Source organism: Pinus tabuliformis, chromosome 5_2 (genome assembly GCF_031772625.1).
Source record: "Pinus tabuliformis cultivar Carrire ecotype Pingquan chromosome 5_2, CPIR1, whole genome shotgun sequence".
In the NCBI taxonomy this organism is placed as follows: Eukaryota; Viridiplantae; Streptophyta; class Pinopsida; order Pinales; family Pinaceae; genus Pinus; species Pinus tabuliformis.
The window spans coordinates 11321454-11340361 of NC_142306.1; positions in this window are offsets into that span (position 1 = coordinate 11321454).

Sequence of the window (18908 nt, forward strand, 5' to 3'; positions counted from 1 at the left end):
TTTGCTCAAATCAGAAGCAATCAGTCAAGCACACTCAAAGGGATGATTAAGAAGGTGCAAAGCTATCACTAAGAGCTTACAAGGATCCTTGTAGATCAGCTCTTCAAATCATGAATTTTCTCAGAAAATGAGCAAGAGTAGCTGCCCTCTACTTCGCTTTTGATATAGTCAAAAGCTTTTCGATTTGGTACTCTTTTGTTCAGGAAATGAATAGCAAAATACTACAAACACAATCAAACGGATACGATCCCCAGCGGAGTCGCCAGTTTGTTGTAGGGAAAAGTATCCGACTCGGATGACCCTATCCCACTCTAAGGGTGACAGTTCCTTAGCAACAACTGTAAAACAAACTACTTAAGGTTTACTTCTTTATGAAAGCAAAAGAGAATGGAGAAAGCACTAACCGTTGCCTTGCGCTTAATGTCGAATCCAAACTCTTCTCTTTGGCCGCTTGCTCCTAGCTCTTTGTTCTTCTGCTCGCCCAGCTACGATGAGATCCTGCAAAATAACAAAGAAGGAAACTACAAGAGGCATGCAATCATAACTGGTTCATGGATTAGTGTAAACCAAACATGCAATCATCACAATACATAACTGAAACAAGAGCACATAGAAGAACCTCAATAGCTTTTATTAATGAAGAAATAAAGGTTCTGAGAGTATTACAACCATTGAAGGCTCCAACCCAGCAACACCTCCCAGCAGAAAGAATTGCTCTTCTTCACCTCTCTCAAACAATCACCCAATAACTCAATAGTGAAACCAACAGCATATCATTACTTTGCACAAAATTCCAGCCTCCTGAGCTCATAGGAGAGAGCTCAATATATAGATGAATTGAGAAAGGATGAGTCAGCTTGCAACTGATGTGTAGCTGCCTTGTGTCCTCTCTCTCTTCAGTTAATCTTTAGTTGATCTTCAGTTCTTGAGTCCACTTGGTGAACCTTGCTTCCACTTGGAGAAACAAAGCCTCTGACTCATCACAAGGCGAAATCCCTGATCCAAGTGTCATTTTTGGAAGATTTCAGAGCAATGACTCAGTGTGCCACATGTCCAAACTCGCTCAACGCAGGTGGCCTTTGTCTTACCTGCTTTGCAACGCAGGTACACCATGGAGGAGTTGTGTTTCAGCGCAGAAGCCTAGTGGAGCACCTGCTTTGATTTCAGGATTGCTTGTTTTTGAGTGTTTTCAGGTGGAGAACTGATCTGAGAGCTGTTGGTTTGCTGACCTTGTTCCTCTAGGGGTAGGAACATCATGTTTAGGGAACTTTGGATCCCTTGGATTATTGACAATTCATGCTTGTTGCTGTAAGGCACAAAATTGTCTATAACACTGCTGCAGCCAGATATGGGTTAAAATCTCTTTGATAATCGGGGGAGTACATTAAAAATGCTTTCATTAGGGAATCTTTTAAAGCATCAAAGGAAGCTTGCGTGACCTGATCCCAGACAAAGGGTACCTCCTTTTTCAAAAGACGTGTATAACCTTTAGCAAGTTCGACGTAATTTGGAATGAACCTCCTCAGAAAGTTTGCTTTCCCTTGGAGTTTCTGAATCTGAAGCAAATTTGAAGGTGGAGGCAAATTTATGATTGCCTGGACCTTGCACAGGTTGAGACGAATCCCATCCTTGGAGACTACGAAGCCAAGTAAACGACCAGAACTGACGCAAAATACACATTTGTGTGGATTGAGTCATATCTTGTAGTGTCGGCAACGTAGAAATATCGCTCTTAAATGCTGCGGATGATCAGTCCGCTTTCTCGAATGAGCTGGAAGGTCGTCGAGGTATGGTTGAACGATGTTTTTGATGTCATGGAGGCATAATTCGTTGCCCTCTGAAACGTCGCCCCTGCGTTCTTTAAACCAAAGGGTAATTTTCGATATGCGAATGTGCCCCACGGACAAATGAATGCAGTCTTTGACTGGTCCTGTGGGCGGATATTTATTTGTTTATACTCGTAAAATCCATCCATGAATGAAAAGATTTCGCATCTGGCACATTCATCAATTATCTGGTCGATGAAGGGTGTAGGGTAGTTGTCTTTTGGACAAGCTTGATTTACATCCCTATAATTGACACACACTCTAATTGTACCTTGTTTCTTTATAACAGGGACAATATTGGATACCCAATCGATCAAAGGAACCGGGTAGATAAAACCAGCATGGAGAAGTTTTTCAACTTCTGCCTTAATGGCATCGGCTTTCTTGGGGTGCACCTGCCTGAGCCGTTGTCGTACCGGTTTGACATCTGGATACATCTTAATTTCGTGTTCAACGATACTCGAGTCGATGCCTGGCATTTCACTGTATGACCAAGCAAAGACATCTCTGAATTCGCGAAAAAGAGTGTTATATATTTCCAGTTCTGAAGGATAACAACATTTGCCAACATAAATATTCTCTACAACATCTGTTTTAGTTGAGATATTTATGGCTATAGTCTCTTCAATGTTGGATAAGTTTCACTCGGAATCCACCGTATTTACAGTATTTGAAAGAAAATCAAATACTGATGGATGATAAAGGTCATCTTGAGTCTCTTCTTCACAATCCGGAAGAAGGGAACGATGGTGGGAATCATTCCATGGTGCTCCTTCAACTACCATAGCTTGGAGAATTCCTTCGTCGGTGACATGCACTTGCGACCAAGGATCTGAAGGGGTGCCATATTCTCTAGACCTATCTATCCAAACGCTTGATGAGCGTTGATTTGGGTTTGCCTCCCATGCTAGAAACATTGATTGCTATAATATTTCTATTGGGCTTGGGGGCAAAACCATCGCATGATCCATGTTGATATCGTTTTCTGAGATCTTTGTGGAAGATATCATATTGCAGGTTCCTATCGACGCTACTTCCGCCAGATTGATTGGAGGTGGAAGAGCGAAAGTTCCCATTAGTATAGGATTTTTTAGTAGGCCTACTCCGATACTCTGAAGCGAATGGGGGCTTCCATGGATCATGGGAATGCTTCCTGTAACTTGAGAACCATTGGGGAGGAAGTTTTGTTGATCGACGATTGTAATCCCTCCTTGAAAGGGAAATGCAATCTTTCTAAAATAGGTCGACACAACAGCTGCCATGGCATATATCCATGGTCTTCCTAGTAGGATGTTGTAATCAAGATTCCCATCGATGACTTCAACATCTATTTCTATTGTTTTTCCCCCTAGTTCAACTTTCAAGTTATTTAGGATACCATATGGGGTATATGTCCTTCCATCAAATGCTTTTAATGTTGTCGAAGATCGCGACAAGGTTGGAGATCCTAAAGTTTTCCAGCAACTCATCGACATAATACATGTAGATGCCCCCTCATCAATAATTGTTCGATGAACAGTTTTGTTGAGGGCTTTCACTTGAACAAGGAAAGCTAGTTGAGCCGGTAACTGAGGATCGTATCCTTTGTGGTCGAAGGATACAAGATTGGAATCCTTAGGATCGATCCCACCAATGGCTGATAACAAAGCCTGCCTTTGGGATGGGAAATTTTGTAGTACTTCAAGAGTCGACATAGCGGATGGCGATTGGGCCAAATCTTCCACTATGTTATAATGCTGCGCCGCTCTAGCACGGGGATTAAATGTCGACTTGTGTACTACTCCCTTTGGCTGTTTTATTGTTAATTCAGGAATGATGGGTGGTACAACTTCTATCGAAGTTGTTGTCGAACTACTTGGTTGATCTTTATCCTTGTCATTCGACAGCTGCGGATTCCCGTAATCTTTGTTCCTTGTCGAAATCAAAGCATCATTTTGTTGTTTCGAAATCGACAACATTAGCACTTGAGACGGTGAAGCATTTCCACTCTCAACCAGATTTGCTCCTGGATCTGGGAATGGATCAGTTAACACAGCTGAGGTTTTCGAACTTTTAAAGAATTTCTTAAGCTCAGCTTTGTATGGACAATCTCTCGTCCAATGATCCTCATCACATATGTGACACCCTGTAGAGGGTTTCCTATTCCCAGGAGGGTTTGAAGAAGATTTTTCAGGTGATGATTCATCCTGTTTCTTTTTCTTCCCTTTGCCTTTCTTCTTGCTTCCTGGTTGCTTGGTTTCTTTGCCCTTATCTGTCGATACGGCATTTACTTCCAAAGCAAGAAGTTCGTCTTTTGCATTTTGATCTGAAATCTTACGGGCCTTCTTAGATGTAGCCTTTGTCGATTTCGTGTCTGTTGTGCCAATCACGCCATCGCCGGCGTGAGAGTCATTGTTCGATTTAGGAGGAGGAGGAATTGAGAATTCCGGTCTAGGGGTGTCCGGTATTTTGTCGTAGAGCGTGCCGGACTGAGTATAGATCAGGTCCCGATATTGCGCACGAGCGATAACTTGCTCTTCCGTTACGACTCCCCCCTTTGCCACATCTTCCGTAATGGAAGGTAGTAATGACTTGATAAACCATTCATCTAAGAGCTGATCGGGAACGTACGTTTTTACCATCCTACAACGACGTCGCCACTCATGTATATGATTAGATATGTGAGTGGCCGTTGTCTGTTTGAAGTTGGTAAGGAGTTCTGTTCCCATTTCATACCTTATCGGTAATTGAAAATGAGTTAAAAAGGTTGTGGCTAAGGTACTGAAGTTGTCGAACGAAGCTCTAGGCAATTCAATATACCATTTTGCCACTGGACCCGTTAGTGTTCTCTGAAAGAGGCAAAGTCTTATCGAATCATCATTTAGGGTGTTTGATGAACACCATAGATGAAATGTCATCACGTGATTCGATGGATCTTCACTCGGATTTCCATTAAATTTAGGAATATCTTATGGAAGTTTATGAGGAATCACTGGCCACCAAGGGGCGTAAGCAGTTGGATCATTTGTTAACCGGTTTAAATCAGGTAACTCTAGAGTTGCCACGAATGGTAACTGCTGATTCAGATTAGGTGAATCATACCCAGGGTAAGATGGGATTGCCTGAGCAGTTGGTCTTTGCATGCCAGCATAATGCATTTGATGCTGGTATGACTGATACGGTTGGTGGACATGACCATTGTAAAATGGTTTATTTTGACTGTTTTGAATGTACGGCTGTCCACTGTTCGCAAAGATTTGCTGCTCAGAACCTTGGTATACTTGTTGGAATTGTGGTTGTTGGTATTGCACCAGCCATGGTTGAGAAGCCACGTGCTGTTGCGCTATACTAACCGTTGGACCAAGGTGTGGGTTAATTGTACCCGTCTGGACCTGTGTCGCCCCACTAGTTGGCGATTGTGGTTGAGTCACAGCGTCAAGGGGTTGTTGCATTACCACCTGAGAAATTTGAGGTTGACATACAACAGGCAGCGTTTGAACTTGTGACACTGTCACAATAGCCGGTGTAGTCGGGATATTCGACATAGGTACACATTGTTGCATCGAATACACAACCCTTGGTTGTTGAGGTAGTATAGGTACCCAACCATTTGAGGTAATTCCAGTATAACCTGAATATTGCTGTGAACTCCCGTATGGATATTCTCCCGGAGGGGGTAATGAAAGGGCATACTGCCCCCCATACGGTGGTAATCCGGAACCGAAGGGGATTGTCTGCCCTTGGGGACTGGATTGCCCAAATTGACCTCCAAATGGATCAATTTGTTGAGATCCAACATAAGAGTTGTCGGATATTATTCCGGAGGAACAAACAGGAACGGACCATACTGTCGTAATAGCCCCTGAGTGGGCTCCTTCTAGCGGCTGAGAGCTAGTTGGGACAGATGGTATGCCGACGAACATGGTCAGAGTGACGGCAGGGAGTTCTGTTGTCGCTGTGTCAGATGACACAGTCCTAGATGTTGATGGTTGTTCAGACATTTGGAGTCTATCCAAAAGATTACCTAGCCATTCTACAGGAACTTCCGCTGGTGGTAGACTAACTTCTGATGAAGAAGGATATAGAATGGTTCTGACTCCAAAGTGTGTTGGAGTACTTGTTTGAGGATCTTCTACAATTTCTTCAATTGCAATCAAACCAGGTGGAAGGGGAAGACCGTCCGGTCCGTAAAATATTTCTGGTGCCGAAGAAGGGGTGGAATCGAAAGCGACATATGTTTTAAGAGCAAGACTTTCCGAACCGGTTGTAGATGGAACTGGTTCGGTAACACAAGTGTTTAATCTCAGACTAGGATCAATATCACTGTCCCTCTGTGGCTGTTGAACTTCTTCTATAGAGGCAGGGTTTCCAGAAATGTTTGGAGTAACCGGAATCTCGGATGTTGTTGGAACACTTGTTCTAACCTTAATAGGAGATTTGGAACCGGTTAAACGAGTTCGCTTTGTCCGTACTTGTTTCGATTCCGGAGACAAAGATGGTTGACTCGTAAGCCTCCGCGAACGACGGGGTTTCAATTGACTTTCTTCCACGATTGTGGATTACTCGATCAACTAAAATACAAAAGGGGAAGTATGTTTCCGAATTAAATGAATTTTAGACGCTTTAGACACAACTTGTTTTTTCAGTTTTTAAGAGTCGAGAAAAAACAAAAGATGACTCTAGTCTCCTTCGATTTTTAATGAGCCTGAAGTGACAAGTGCTCAGATGGACCTTCTCTGTTAAGGAGTCTGAAAAGGAATGAAAGGGACTGCTCTGGAGATCTAGGTAGAGGGAGTACCAAAGCAATCACAAAACTGCAGAATACGTTTTACGGTACGGCAGTCAATCTTCCTGAATGCTGTGTTCGGTGCATTGCGATCAGTAGGGCGGCCGACACGGCTTCCTATGGATAAAAGTTTTTAAGCCTATAGGGGTCTCCCAATATATACTCGACGGTACGTGGGAGCACAAGTCCGTACTGGCACTTATCGTTCACAGTGGAGGAATCACCCAACCATCAGTGAGGACAACAGTTACCAGGCTTTACGACGCCGGAACGCGTCTCTAGCCTAGACCTCTATGTTGTGCGTTAACTTCCAATGCGTTGTTAGATTCATTCAATTTATTTTAAGTTGATCTTTCTTAGAAGTTTGCCTTTTTGGATCACCACGAGATGTAGATGTAATTCCTAAAATGTAATATAAAGATGATAAGGAAGCTTTTATCTCTTTTCAGCAATGAAAATCCTAGCTACAAGGGGAAAAGAAAGACACAATCTTTTCTCAAAGAGCAAAGAGCACACTGTAAATGCACTTTTCCTAAATCAAGCCAAACAGACTATCAATATGCAAATGCACATATGCATGTATTTGTTTTCACTTTCTTAATATTGATGCCTAAAAAGAAAGTTGATGTACAAATCTGAATTTGCTTTTAAGTGAAAAACACAAACAAGCTTCTTTTCGAAATCAAAAGGTAGAGAAGATTACGACACTTTATGACTTTGAAATAAACACTCGTTTCGACACTAGAAAGTGACAAATTCAAACCAAAGGTAAAAGTAAAAGTATAATCAACTGTCAACAGCAAACAAACTTTCTCCTAAGATCAAAATCGACACTTACGACAGATCTAAATCCAAGGACGACAGTATGACTATTCTACTTTTTCAATGGAAAACTGTAAATGATGTAACAAACACACAAAGAACATCTACAACCTTTTTGTACAAAGGAGGCGGAATTAAGGCAAAGAAAAGGAGTTTTCAGACAGGTACACACACTAATCACAGGCTGCAAAAATCAGAGACAAAACTGGACAAAATGAAGCAAAGAACCTCAGCTGCACAGGGCAAAGGCTGATCAGCGCACCTGTTGCACAGAGAAACTGAATTGCAGCGCAGGTAGCCCTCTCGGGACCTGCGTTGAAATGCAGAACCTCTTCATAGAGCCTACGCTGGGGCAGAAATGAGACTTCTATCCGGGTTCTGGGTCACGGTTTGCAGTTTAATCTATGGTTTTTGGCCGAGTAAAAACAATCAGTAAGGTACAATCAGAGGGATGATTTAAAGGAGGACTAAGAGCTATCACAAAGGGCAATCAGATCATTTGTGGATCAGCTGTTCAAATCATAAACAAATCCAGTGAGTGGATTGAAGTAGCAGCTATTTTGCATTTGATAATGGCAAATGCAGTTTGATTGCTACTTCTGTGTTTATGAAACAAACAACAAGAGAAACACAAACAAACTAACTAGACACGATCCCCAGTGGAGTCGCCATTTTGTTGTTGGGAAAAGTATCTACTCAGAACACCCCTATCCCACTAAGGTGTGACAGTGCCTTAGCAACAAAGAAGGAAAAACTATTTTTGTATTCTTCTTTATGAACTGTAAACGAAGAGGAATAGGATGAACCAACCTGTGTCTTGCGCTAGTCCTTTGATCCAATCTCTCTCCTCTTTGATAGCTTCCAGCTACCTGCTCCCTTACTTGCCCAGCTTCACCAAGTTCCTGCAAGATCACAGAAGAAGAAAACTACAGAAAGACATGGATTTACATTCATAAATAGCTTAGGATCAAATTTAAGCTAAACATGCAAATATAACAAAACATCATTGATACACAAGCATGTAGGAGAAACTCAAATAGTTTTATTGATATAACAAGAAGGTCCAGGAGGAGTTACAATCGATGATTCCTGATCGAGCATCAACCTCCTAGCAAAGGAATCCCCTCTTCACCTCCAACAAAGCATAAATCACCCAATGAACTGATCTCTATCTCAAAACCAACAGCAATTCTCTGCAAAGTACAAAATTCCAGCCTCCTGGATCTCTGGGATGAGGGATCCATATATAGATGTATGCAAAGAAGATGAGTTAGCTTTTCATTTGGCTAGTGTTTTCTCTCTGTCAGTTCTTGCTCCCAATTGGAGGCTGAGAGCCTCTTACTCATCCTTGGTCGAACTCAGTGAGGCAAGTGTCATTGGGGAAGATTCTGGAAGCTTCCATTGTCTGTCCACCTCGCGGAATGACACTGCCATTTGTCATTTCCCGCTCAGCGCACCCTGGTAGTGCATTTAGGTGCGTTGCAACGCACCTAGCTAGTGTACTGGGGTGCTATGCAACGCAGGCAGCTAGTGAAGCAGCTGAAATGATCCTGATTTGACTGATTTTGAGCAGTTTCTGGTGGAGAACTTCTGGGAGAAGCTGTAATTTGTTTACCTTGTTCCTTTAGGGGCAGGAACAACACTTTTAGGGACTTTGGATCCCTTTGTTTATGGATATTTCATTCTTAGAGATGTCAGGCACAAAAATGTCTATAACACTTCCTTGGAAGGGAAATTCAATATTTCTGAAGTATGTCGACACAACAGCAACCATAGCATAAATCGAAGGCCTTCCCAGTAGGATGTTGTAGTTGAGGTTTCCATCGATAACTTCAACATGAATTTCTACTATTTTACCCCCTAGTTCAACTTGTAAGTTACTTAAAATTCCATACGAAGTGTATGTCCGTGCATCAAATGCTTTTAACGTCGTTGACGATTGCGACAAGGGTGGTGAGCCTAAAGTTTTCCAGCAACTCATTGACATAATACATGTAGATGCCCCCTCATCAATAATTGTTCGATGAATAATTTTGTTGAGCGCTTTCACTTGAATGAGGAAAGCGAGTTGAGCTGGTAACTGAGGTTCATATCCTTTATGATTAAAGGCCACAAGATTGGAATCCGCTGGGTCAATCCTACCTATTGCTGATAATAGAGCCTGCTTTTAGGCAGGGAAATTTTGCAGTACTTCAAGTGTTGACATAGTAGACGGCGATTGGGCCAGGTCCTCTACTATATTATAATTTTGTGCCGCTCCGGCACGAGGATTAAATGTCAATTTGTGTAATACTCCCTTTGGCGGCTTTATCGTTAGCTCAGGAATGATGGGTGGCACAACTTCAGTCGAACTTGTTGTCGAACTACTAGGTTGATCAATAGGCTTGTTGTTCGACAGTTTTGGATTCCCGTAATATTTATTCCTTGTCGATATCAAAGCATCATTTTTTTGTTTTGAAATGGACAACATAAGCACTTGGGATGGGGAAGCATTGTCACTAGCAACCAGATTGGTTCCTGTATTTGGAAACGGATCAGTCAATATTGTTGAGGTTCTTGAATTCCTAAATAATTTCTTAACTTCGACTTTATATGGACAATCCCTCGTCTAATGATCCTCATCGCATATGAGGCATGGTTGAGTAGGTTTCTTTTGCCTAGAAGGGTTTGCAGAAGATTTTTCAGGAGACGAATCATCCTATTTCTTCTTTTTGCTCTTCCCATTCTTCTTGCCCCCTGGTTGCTTTGGTTCTTTGCCTTTGTCAGTCGACACGACATTAACCTCCGAGGCTAGAATTTCTTCATTTCCATTTTGATCAGAAATATTACGGGCTTTCTTAGATGTAGCCTTTGTCAATTTCGTGCTCGTCATGCCTATCACGCCGTCGCCAGCGTGAGAGTATTTGTTTGATTTAGGAGGAGGAGGAAGGGAAAACTCCGGTCTGGGAGCATCGGGGATTTTGTCATATAGCATTCCAGACTGAGTATAGATCAAGTCTAGATAGTGCACATGAGCAATAACTTGCTCTTCAGTGACAACCCCTCCCTTTGCCACATCTTCTGTAATAGAAGGTAACAATGACTTAATAAACCATTCAGCTAGCAGCTGATCAGGAACATATGTTTTCACCATTCTATGACGACGTCGCCATTCATGAATATGATCAGATATGTGAGTGGCCATCGTTTGCTTGAAATTGGTAAGAAGCTCTGTTCCTATTTCATACCTTATTGGTAATTGAAAATGGGTTAAAAAGGTTGTGGCAAGGGCGCTGAAGTTATCGAATGAAGCTCTAGGCAACTCGATATACCATTTTGCTGCCGGACCAGTTAACGTTCACTGAAAAAGGCGAAGCCGAATCGAATCATCATTGAGAGTGTTGGATGAACACCACAGATGAAAGGTCATCCCATGATTCGATGGGTCTTCACTCAGATTTCATAAGCGATTGGATCGTTCATTAGCCGATTTAGATCTGGTAATTCTAGAGTCGTGTTGAGGGCCCTGAAATCGGGTCAACAACAAGGGGGATACCCACCCGGTCCGGAACCTGGTTGGCGGCTCCTTGCCCGTTTGGTGTAGCGGGTCCGACTGGGGATAATGGGACCAGCTTCCCAATCTAAAGGATGTGTGTGTGTGTGTGTAGATTTTGACGATGCTAATTTAGAGGTAATTTTTAAGCTAATTTAATTCGAAACTCTAAACTGACTCTATACTACTCTAATCTAACAAAAACATCACATCTAATCTATACTAACCCGGGGTAGAATTCTTTCATTATGCGATCTAAAAAGATTTCATACAATAACTTGTAATAAAGATCATTCAGCTATCATAAGAATATAAATCAATTAAGATAAACCATTCTGCATAAGAAGTTAGGCAAAACAGTTGTGAACAACATATCGCATAACAGTTTATTCATATGTCAAGCACAAACAAATGACTCCACCGTACAAAAGTGCCAAATGGTAACCCACATATTCATACATTAACATATAAACAACTCAGCTGTATATCACTCTAAGAATATGAACAGAAATTAATCAAGAGATAAAAGTACCATTTATGACTGATTTCACTCACAAGCTTCAAGCAATAACGATTTGTCTCTACTTACTTCTAACATCTACTAAGAGTACAGAAGTGCAACATCAGTAGCAGACATTAAAATGCAAACATAAATAAATCTCGATCCATCCATTCATCAAAAACCCCCTCCAAGGGTGCAAAAGTGCATGTTCTGAGGACAAGTTTTTTGACAAATTTCCGGACCCTTCTCCAAATGCCATGAGAAGGGTTAAATACTACTAACTAACTAATCTTAATTACACAAATTTAGGAAACGGCTTCAAATGAACGCCCTTTTACTAAAACAAATTTATTTCTAAAAATTGAATCTAACTTCTAACCGTTTCTGTATCTGCTCTTTAGTGCTGTAAGCAATGCAAGGTTCGCCTGGAAAGAGTCGGCTGGTTGTCTTTTTCTTTTGCTCGAGCGATAAAAGTAGAAATAACAAAAGCTGGCACCTCTTTCTGACAAACTAGAAGATATTTTTGAAAATCTTCCTCTGGCTGGGTGTATTTGCTGTGTGTATACTTAGTATAACCCAGATTTCTTTCAAACTGATTGTGTTGTTGCTATTTCGGTTTCCGGCCGTGTGAATGACTCAATGAGTTAGGGATTTCGTTGCCTGAACAATCTTCCGTTCTTTGTTCCAGGCTTTTCTGGAGCGTCCTCCCTCTTTAGCATTTTTCTTTTTGCTTTACCCAGTCTGAGCTTCAGGATCTTTTGCAAACATGCTGCTTTTGTGCGCCTTTGACTCTGAGTCTTGGATAGTCTATTTTCATCAGTGTCTGTTGAGTGATACTCTGGAATCCATGGCCCTGCTGCATGCGGCATCCATCTGCGAAGGCATCTCCTCTCTGTTCTTCTAGTATTGGCGCTTTCCCCTTTTCCTTAGATGTTTCCTGCATATAGATTTATATTAGTTGTTGCCTTGCAGTTTACGCAAAGGAAAAGAGAAATGACGAAAATATTGACATGAAAGCTTTAAGTTCTAATGAATGCATAATCATGACACTCATAATGACTTGACTCTTCGAAAAGCGCAACACGATCATCCTTGGATACTTAGGTGTGCAATCATTAATTTCCCTTAAGGTGCGCGCTCAATTTTGGGTTTACAGATCATGCCGAAGAAACTTTGCGATGAGTGATTTCTATGATTCGCATCGCAGCAATTAATAGTCTTATTCATCGCAGATCGCAAATCGCAAAATCGCAGGTCGTAAGATCGCAGATCGCAGTATCGCATTTTTCATTTGATCACTGTGCACTGCTTATGCGACGTTGCGATATGCAACGTCGCATACCGGCCATCGACGATTCCTTTTTGTTTTCTTTTAAGGGTGCTTTCAAAATATGCGATGCGATGAATTTCGCATCGCTTCTTTGCAGCTTATTTATGCGCATAGGGAAACGCTTCACTCTCTCTTTGCGATGCGATATAGCTTTTAGTGAGTTAAATACAAAAATTTTGATAAAAATATTTTTGGGATTTTTTGTTAAGGATCCCCCTTTGCTTGATGTTATTGCTAATATCAAACAAAGAGGGGGGTTGTTGGTGACCACAACAATGGCGATTCACTGTGAAGAACCAGTTATCTCTGCTTTTCTATTGACATTTCTACTTCCGAAACAGAAAAATTTTCATATGTCTAAATTTTGTTATGAACAGATAGAGTAGATTACCCCTTATCCTGTCAATGATACTTTGTCTCAACCTTTCTCTTATTCCAATTGTCTGCTTCCTTAGGCTTAGTTCTTGCATTCATACCAGACATTACTCGGTCCTTTTTAAAGATAAAATAAAGTCTTCTCTACGTACTGGCTTTAAAATATGCTCATTTGTCGCAGGTAGAGCCTCTGCTACCCGCAAGCGTCCATAGCCTCGACAGGGTTACCATGTTATCCAACAATGATCCTTTTTCCTGCTTGAGGTTATTTACAACATTTCAGAGAAAAATCCTTTTTGACACTTTTTCCTTTTTAATTCTCTAAAGAACAATGTCTTGGTTTGGTGGCCAAATTATGACACAGTCACTCACTTGATTTACACTTTTGCTGAACAAGTTGGCTCATGATGAGACCCCTTGTCTTTTGATTGCAACAATTTTTGAGTCCTTGCCCTGTTTTGATAGACAGTATTGGAAAAGTCAGCAAGTTATAATATCTGTGATCATGATAAGCCGGCTCGTGATGAGACCTCTTATTCTTTGAGATATAGTGTTTTCTCAGATTTTTCCTCTGAATGTTGCGGTTTCCCTTAGCAGGGAGGAAGTCATTGTTTTTCCTTAAGAAAGCTCTGAACGACAGTAATAGAGTTTGAAAACAACAGCTTTACAGAGAATATTTATTTTATTATTGATGATACCTTTCATTATGCTGACATAAAACAATTTTTTACCAAAGGTTGCTTTCATCAAAGTTTTTTGAGAGGTTGAAACTAATATCATATTCAGGTTAAAGTTAACTCTATTTGTCAATAATAAAAATCAGATTTTTCGAAAAGTTTTGCTATTTGTACAAGTGAAATCAAAATCTGATAGAGAGTTGGTGTGCTCTTTCATGAATCCTTTTCAATGATCATTTACAACCGGTTTTATTTATAAGAAAGAGAAAAACAAAATAAAAGAAACTAAAACTAACCTACAAAAAATAGAAGAATGATCTTCTATGGAAAATACATTTTAAGAATCTGTCCATTCACAGGCAAAGAATCTCTTCTACCTGCCAAATCCTGCAACACAAACGTCGATGGGCCTATGACTTCTACAATCTGAAAAGGACCAAGCCACAGCTTCTGAAATTTCGTATGTTTTCCCTTTTCTTCATGAGCCTTATCCCATTTCAAAACTAAATCTCCCATCTGAAAGTTCTTTCTGGTTATGATGTTTGAGTCAAAAGAGGATTTTATTAGCGCTTGGTGATGAGCATGGGTTTTCTTAGCTTGTTCTCGTCGTTCTTCTAGTTTGATTATCTCCATTTGTCTCAATTGTAAGGAGGAAGTAGATACTTCATCGATGTGTTGCACTAAAGACAAAGAGGGAATGACTAAGTGAGTTGGAAGAACCACTTCTTTCCCATAAACTAAATTAAAGGGAGAAGTGCCGATTGAAGCTTTCTTCGTAATTCTATCTGCCCATAAAGCATTTACCAGCGCTTTGTGCCAATTCTTTTGGTTTTGGTCAACTGTTCTTTTAATAATCCTGATTAGGTTTTTGTTTGTTGATTCAGCCAACCCATTACCTTGCGGATAGTAATTGGCAGAATATTTCAGTTTGAATCCTCTTTTAAGTGCAAACTCAGTCATTGCATTTCCAGAAAAGTATGATGCATTATCAAACATTAAGGCCGTTGGCAATCCAAACCTAGTGATGATAAATTGATCTATGAATTCAATAATGTTTTCAGAATTAACTGTCTTGAGAGGAACTGCTTCTACCCATTTAGTAAAATAATCTGTTGCCGTGAGGATATACCTATGCTGCTTAGAAGAGTGAGGAACGATCTCACCTATTATGTCCAAGCCCCATTGGCTGAATGGTTGCTCGATGTTAACTGGCTGTAGTGGCATGGACGATTTCCTTTGTTTCGCTGCAGCAGTCTGGGAGATTTGGAATTTCCTTACGTAATTGTATGAGTCTTTGAACAGCGTGGGCCAATAATATCCTGCACGTACTATCTTATGCGCAGTAGCTTCTCCAGCATAGTGTCCACCTGCTGGTCCATCGTGGAGTTCCTGCAAAACCTTTTCGGCTTCAGTTTTCTCAAGACACCTAAGAAGTACAGAATCGTAATTTCTTTTAAACAGAACATCATTTATGAGCTGGTATTGTTTAGCTTTCAATCTCAGAGCTCTTTTCTTGGTGTGATCCAGATGTGATGGAGCATACCCGTTCTTAAGATAATAAATGGTGTCCGCATATAATGATTCTGCGTCGTTTAGGCTTACCTCATATGTATGTACCTCTTCAGATGAGTTCTCAGGAATTTGCGATGCTCCAGCTAACATTTTGCAGAAGCCTTGACCTCTTACGATGTTTGCTGGCTTGATCTCAAGATCGTATTCTTGTAAAGCGGTAATCCGATTTGCTCTCTTTTCACCCACATCCTTCTGTACTAACAGGTTTCTTACCACTGGAAACGGTACTACGACTTTGGTGTGGGCCTTAAGTAAGAAAGGTCTGAAATATTTGATCGCTTTGAAAACAGCATATGCTTGTTTCTCCACGTCTGAATAATTGAGTTCAGCACCTTGTAAGTTCGAGCTAAAGAATGCGATTGGAGCTTCCGCCTTCTCTTGATTTGTTTGAGTTAAAATCGTGGCATAAGATTTCTCTGAGGCAAAAGTGTATAAGATAAAAGATTCTGAAAAATTTGGGGTAGCTAAAGATGGAGCGTTGATGATAGCTTGTTTGATCAAGTTGAATGCTTCGTGCTCATCTTGACCCCATTTAAAATTTGAATTCTTTTTTATCATATTTTGTAAAGGAGAAATAATACGTGAAAAATCTGGGACAAACCTTTTTACAAAATTGATTTGTCCAAGGAAAGATTGCATGGCCTTTTTGTTATGGGGCATGGATATTTCAGAAATTTCTTTGATTCTGTCAGGTTCAATGTGAATACCAGATTTCGACACTATGAATCCAAGCAATTTCCCTTCACTTAATGCGAAAAAAGATTTCTTTGGGTTAAGTGAAATCCCATACCTTAAGCATCTTTGAAAGATTTGTTTCAAATCTTTGAGATGGTCGCTTCGCTTCTTGGAGTACACTGTTATATCATCTAGGTAAATCACTACCGATTTATTGACTAAACCTTTAAACGCGATGTCCATGGCTCTCTGAAAGGTAGCGCCGGCATTGATCAGACCAAATGGCATCTTCCGATATGCGTATGTGCCCCATTTGGTTCGGAATGTGGTTTTCAACTGATCATCGGGATGTACCAGCACTTGATTGTATCCTGAAAATCCATCCAGGAAAGACATTAATTCTGAGCCCGTTACTGCCTGTAATATTTGCTCCATAGGTGGGAGGCGAAAATTATCTTTCTGACAGGCTTTGTTGAGATTCCGGAAATCAATACAGATCCTGATATCTCCGTTTTTCTTTCTAACGGGCACCATATTGGATACCCATTTGGAGTGTCTGACGGGGAAAATTATTCTGGCTCTCAACAATTTATTTAGCTCAGTCTTTATCTGATTTTCTAAGTTGGGGTGGATTTTTCTGAGCTTCTGTTGGACAAGTTTTTCATTGTCAATCATAGGGATAGTGTGTTGAATGATAGAAGTGTTGTATGTCTTCAGCTCATCGTAATTCCATGCAAAAACGTTTTTGTATTGTCTCAGAAGACGGATATATGCTGATTTTTCTTCAGGGGCTAGGCCGTGGCCTAGATTAACGTTTTGCGGCTTCTGATCGGTTCCTAGGTTCACTAATTCATAGTTCAGAGTTGAACTGTAGAGTTTAGAATTGGCAGACCTTTTAAACCGACTTTTCAAATCATATAAATCTTCTAACTTAACCACCGATTTAGGTATAGCATTATCAGTGCTATTTTGCTGAATTTGGTGATCATGATGGTCTTCGTCTATTATTTGATTTGAGTAGGAGCCTTCAGAAGTGAGGAAATTTACAATGTCTGGATCGTCGTTGAATACTCTCCAGTTGGTGATGTTGTCAGGGATGGATGGTCTAAAGATTAATTCTATTGAAAACCTATCTAGAGTGAAATCTTCGGAGGGAATAAGTCTAGAGGCTACGTTAGCTAACAGGTCTGTGCTCGCATTTTGGAGTCTCGGGATTGATGAAATATTGAATGCTATGAAATGTGAAGTCAGATCTTGAACTAAAGATTTATAGTGCTTTAAATGACTTGATAGGGAATGTATGGTGTTACGTACTTGCTTGACGACAATTTCAGAATCTCTAAAGACTTGAAGATACTTAACATTCAAGTTGATTGCTTTGTATAGGCCTTGCACCAAGGCTTCGTACTCCGCTGTATTGTTTGTGCAATCGAACTCAAGTCTACATGTAAGCATGATCTTGTTTCCGTCTGGGCTAATCAGAACGCATCCTGCTCCTGCTCCCTCGTTAGATTTATAGCCATCAAAATATAATTTCCAAAATAAAGACGTATTTACAGAGTTATCTAAAAAATTAAAACACTTTGAATCATCAGTTTGGGAAAAATTTTCCACTTGGGACAAAACTGAATTTTCTAAGTAAGGTGAGGTGTGAGCATTGAAATTGCCGAGGAAAGAATCTACCGAGTAATTGCCTATGATACTGTTGTTGTATGCTACTGCTTCGTTCTCTCCTTCCAATTCTGTCACTATGTACTTTTGGTGCAACTCTCGTTCAACCTTTATTTGATTCAGTTTACCGTTGTAGGGTAACCACATGTGCGACCAGTCAGTTGAGAAATATCCATGGAGTTTTTTGGACCAATCCCTGCTAAGACTTAAACCATAAAAGTCAGGGATACTAGCTACTAGAATGTCGATAACCTGGCATACTTTCGGGTTAGACGACAATCTTATGGTCACCTGGTTAAGTTCACCAATCACTTCGACTTGTGATCGATCAAGTTGAACTATGCGCACTGCGGATTTTTGTGGCTGAACATTCAATTTAGCACATATTGATCTGGGTAGAATATTCGTTGAAGCACCAGAATCAACCAAGCAATTGTGCACGTTTTTATTGAAAATTTCATAAGTGAGAAGAAAAGGAGGAGTATGGGATCTTGACCTTCCTCCAATCAAAGCAATGTCATTCGAATCACTCTTATTGATCATGTTGGTTGGAGGTCTTCCCATGTTTTTCAAAGCTACAGCTGTAGGTAAAGATGTAGTAGGCACGACATGTAATTCTTTCATCATTATTTTCTGTTGATGTTTCAATTTGCTCAATTCGTAAAGAGTGATATTAGCCCTAGTCTTTTTCATGTCATCGATAATGTTATACTCCATTTCATCCGACACTATCAGTGTTCTTGATGGAGGTGCTTGATCTGATTGGACTGGGCTAAATTGGGTCGCTCTAGCAGTTGTTTTCTTTGATGCGACCTTATCTTTTGTTGCAGGGCTTGCGCCCTTCTGTTTAGGGGTAGTTTGGGGAGGATCAAGTTGATTTTTGCTTCGTGTGCTAACCGGGAATGCTTCTTGATCCTCTTCTTGTGGGAGGATGAAATCCCACATTCCTTGTAGTTCCACAACTTCTTCATCATCGGTCTGCCCTTCAGTGGTATTCTCTTCTTCTTCTTCTTCAGATTCGACGTTTGAGATAGCATTGGGTGGTTTCACCTCGATGGGAGGATTTCTTTTAAAAGATCTGTAGGGCTTTTTTGAAGAAGTTTCTGCTACTTGTTTTCTTATGTCAATCATCTCATTGGACATGGCCTTTAACACCTTTTG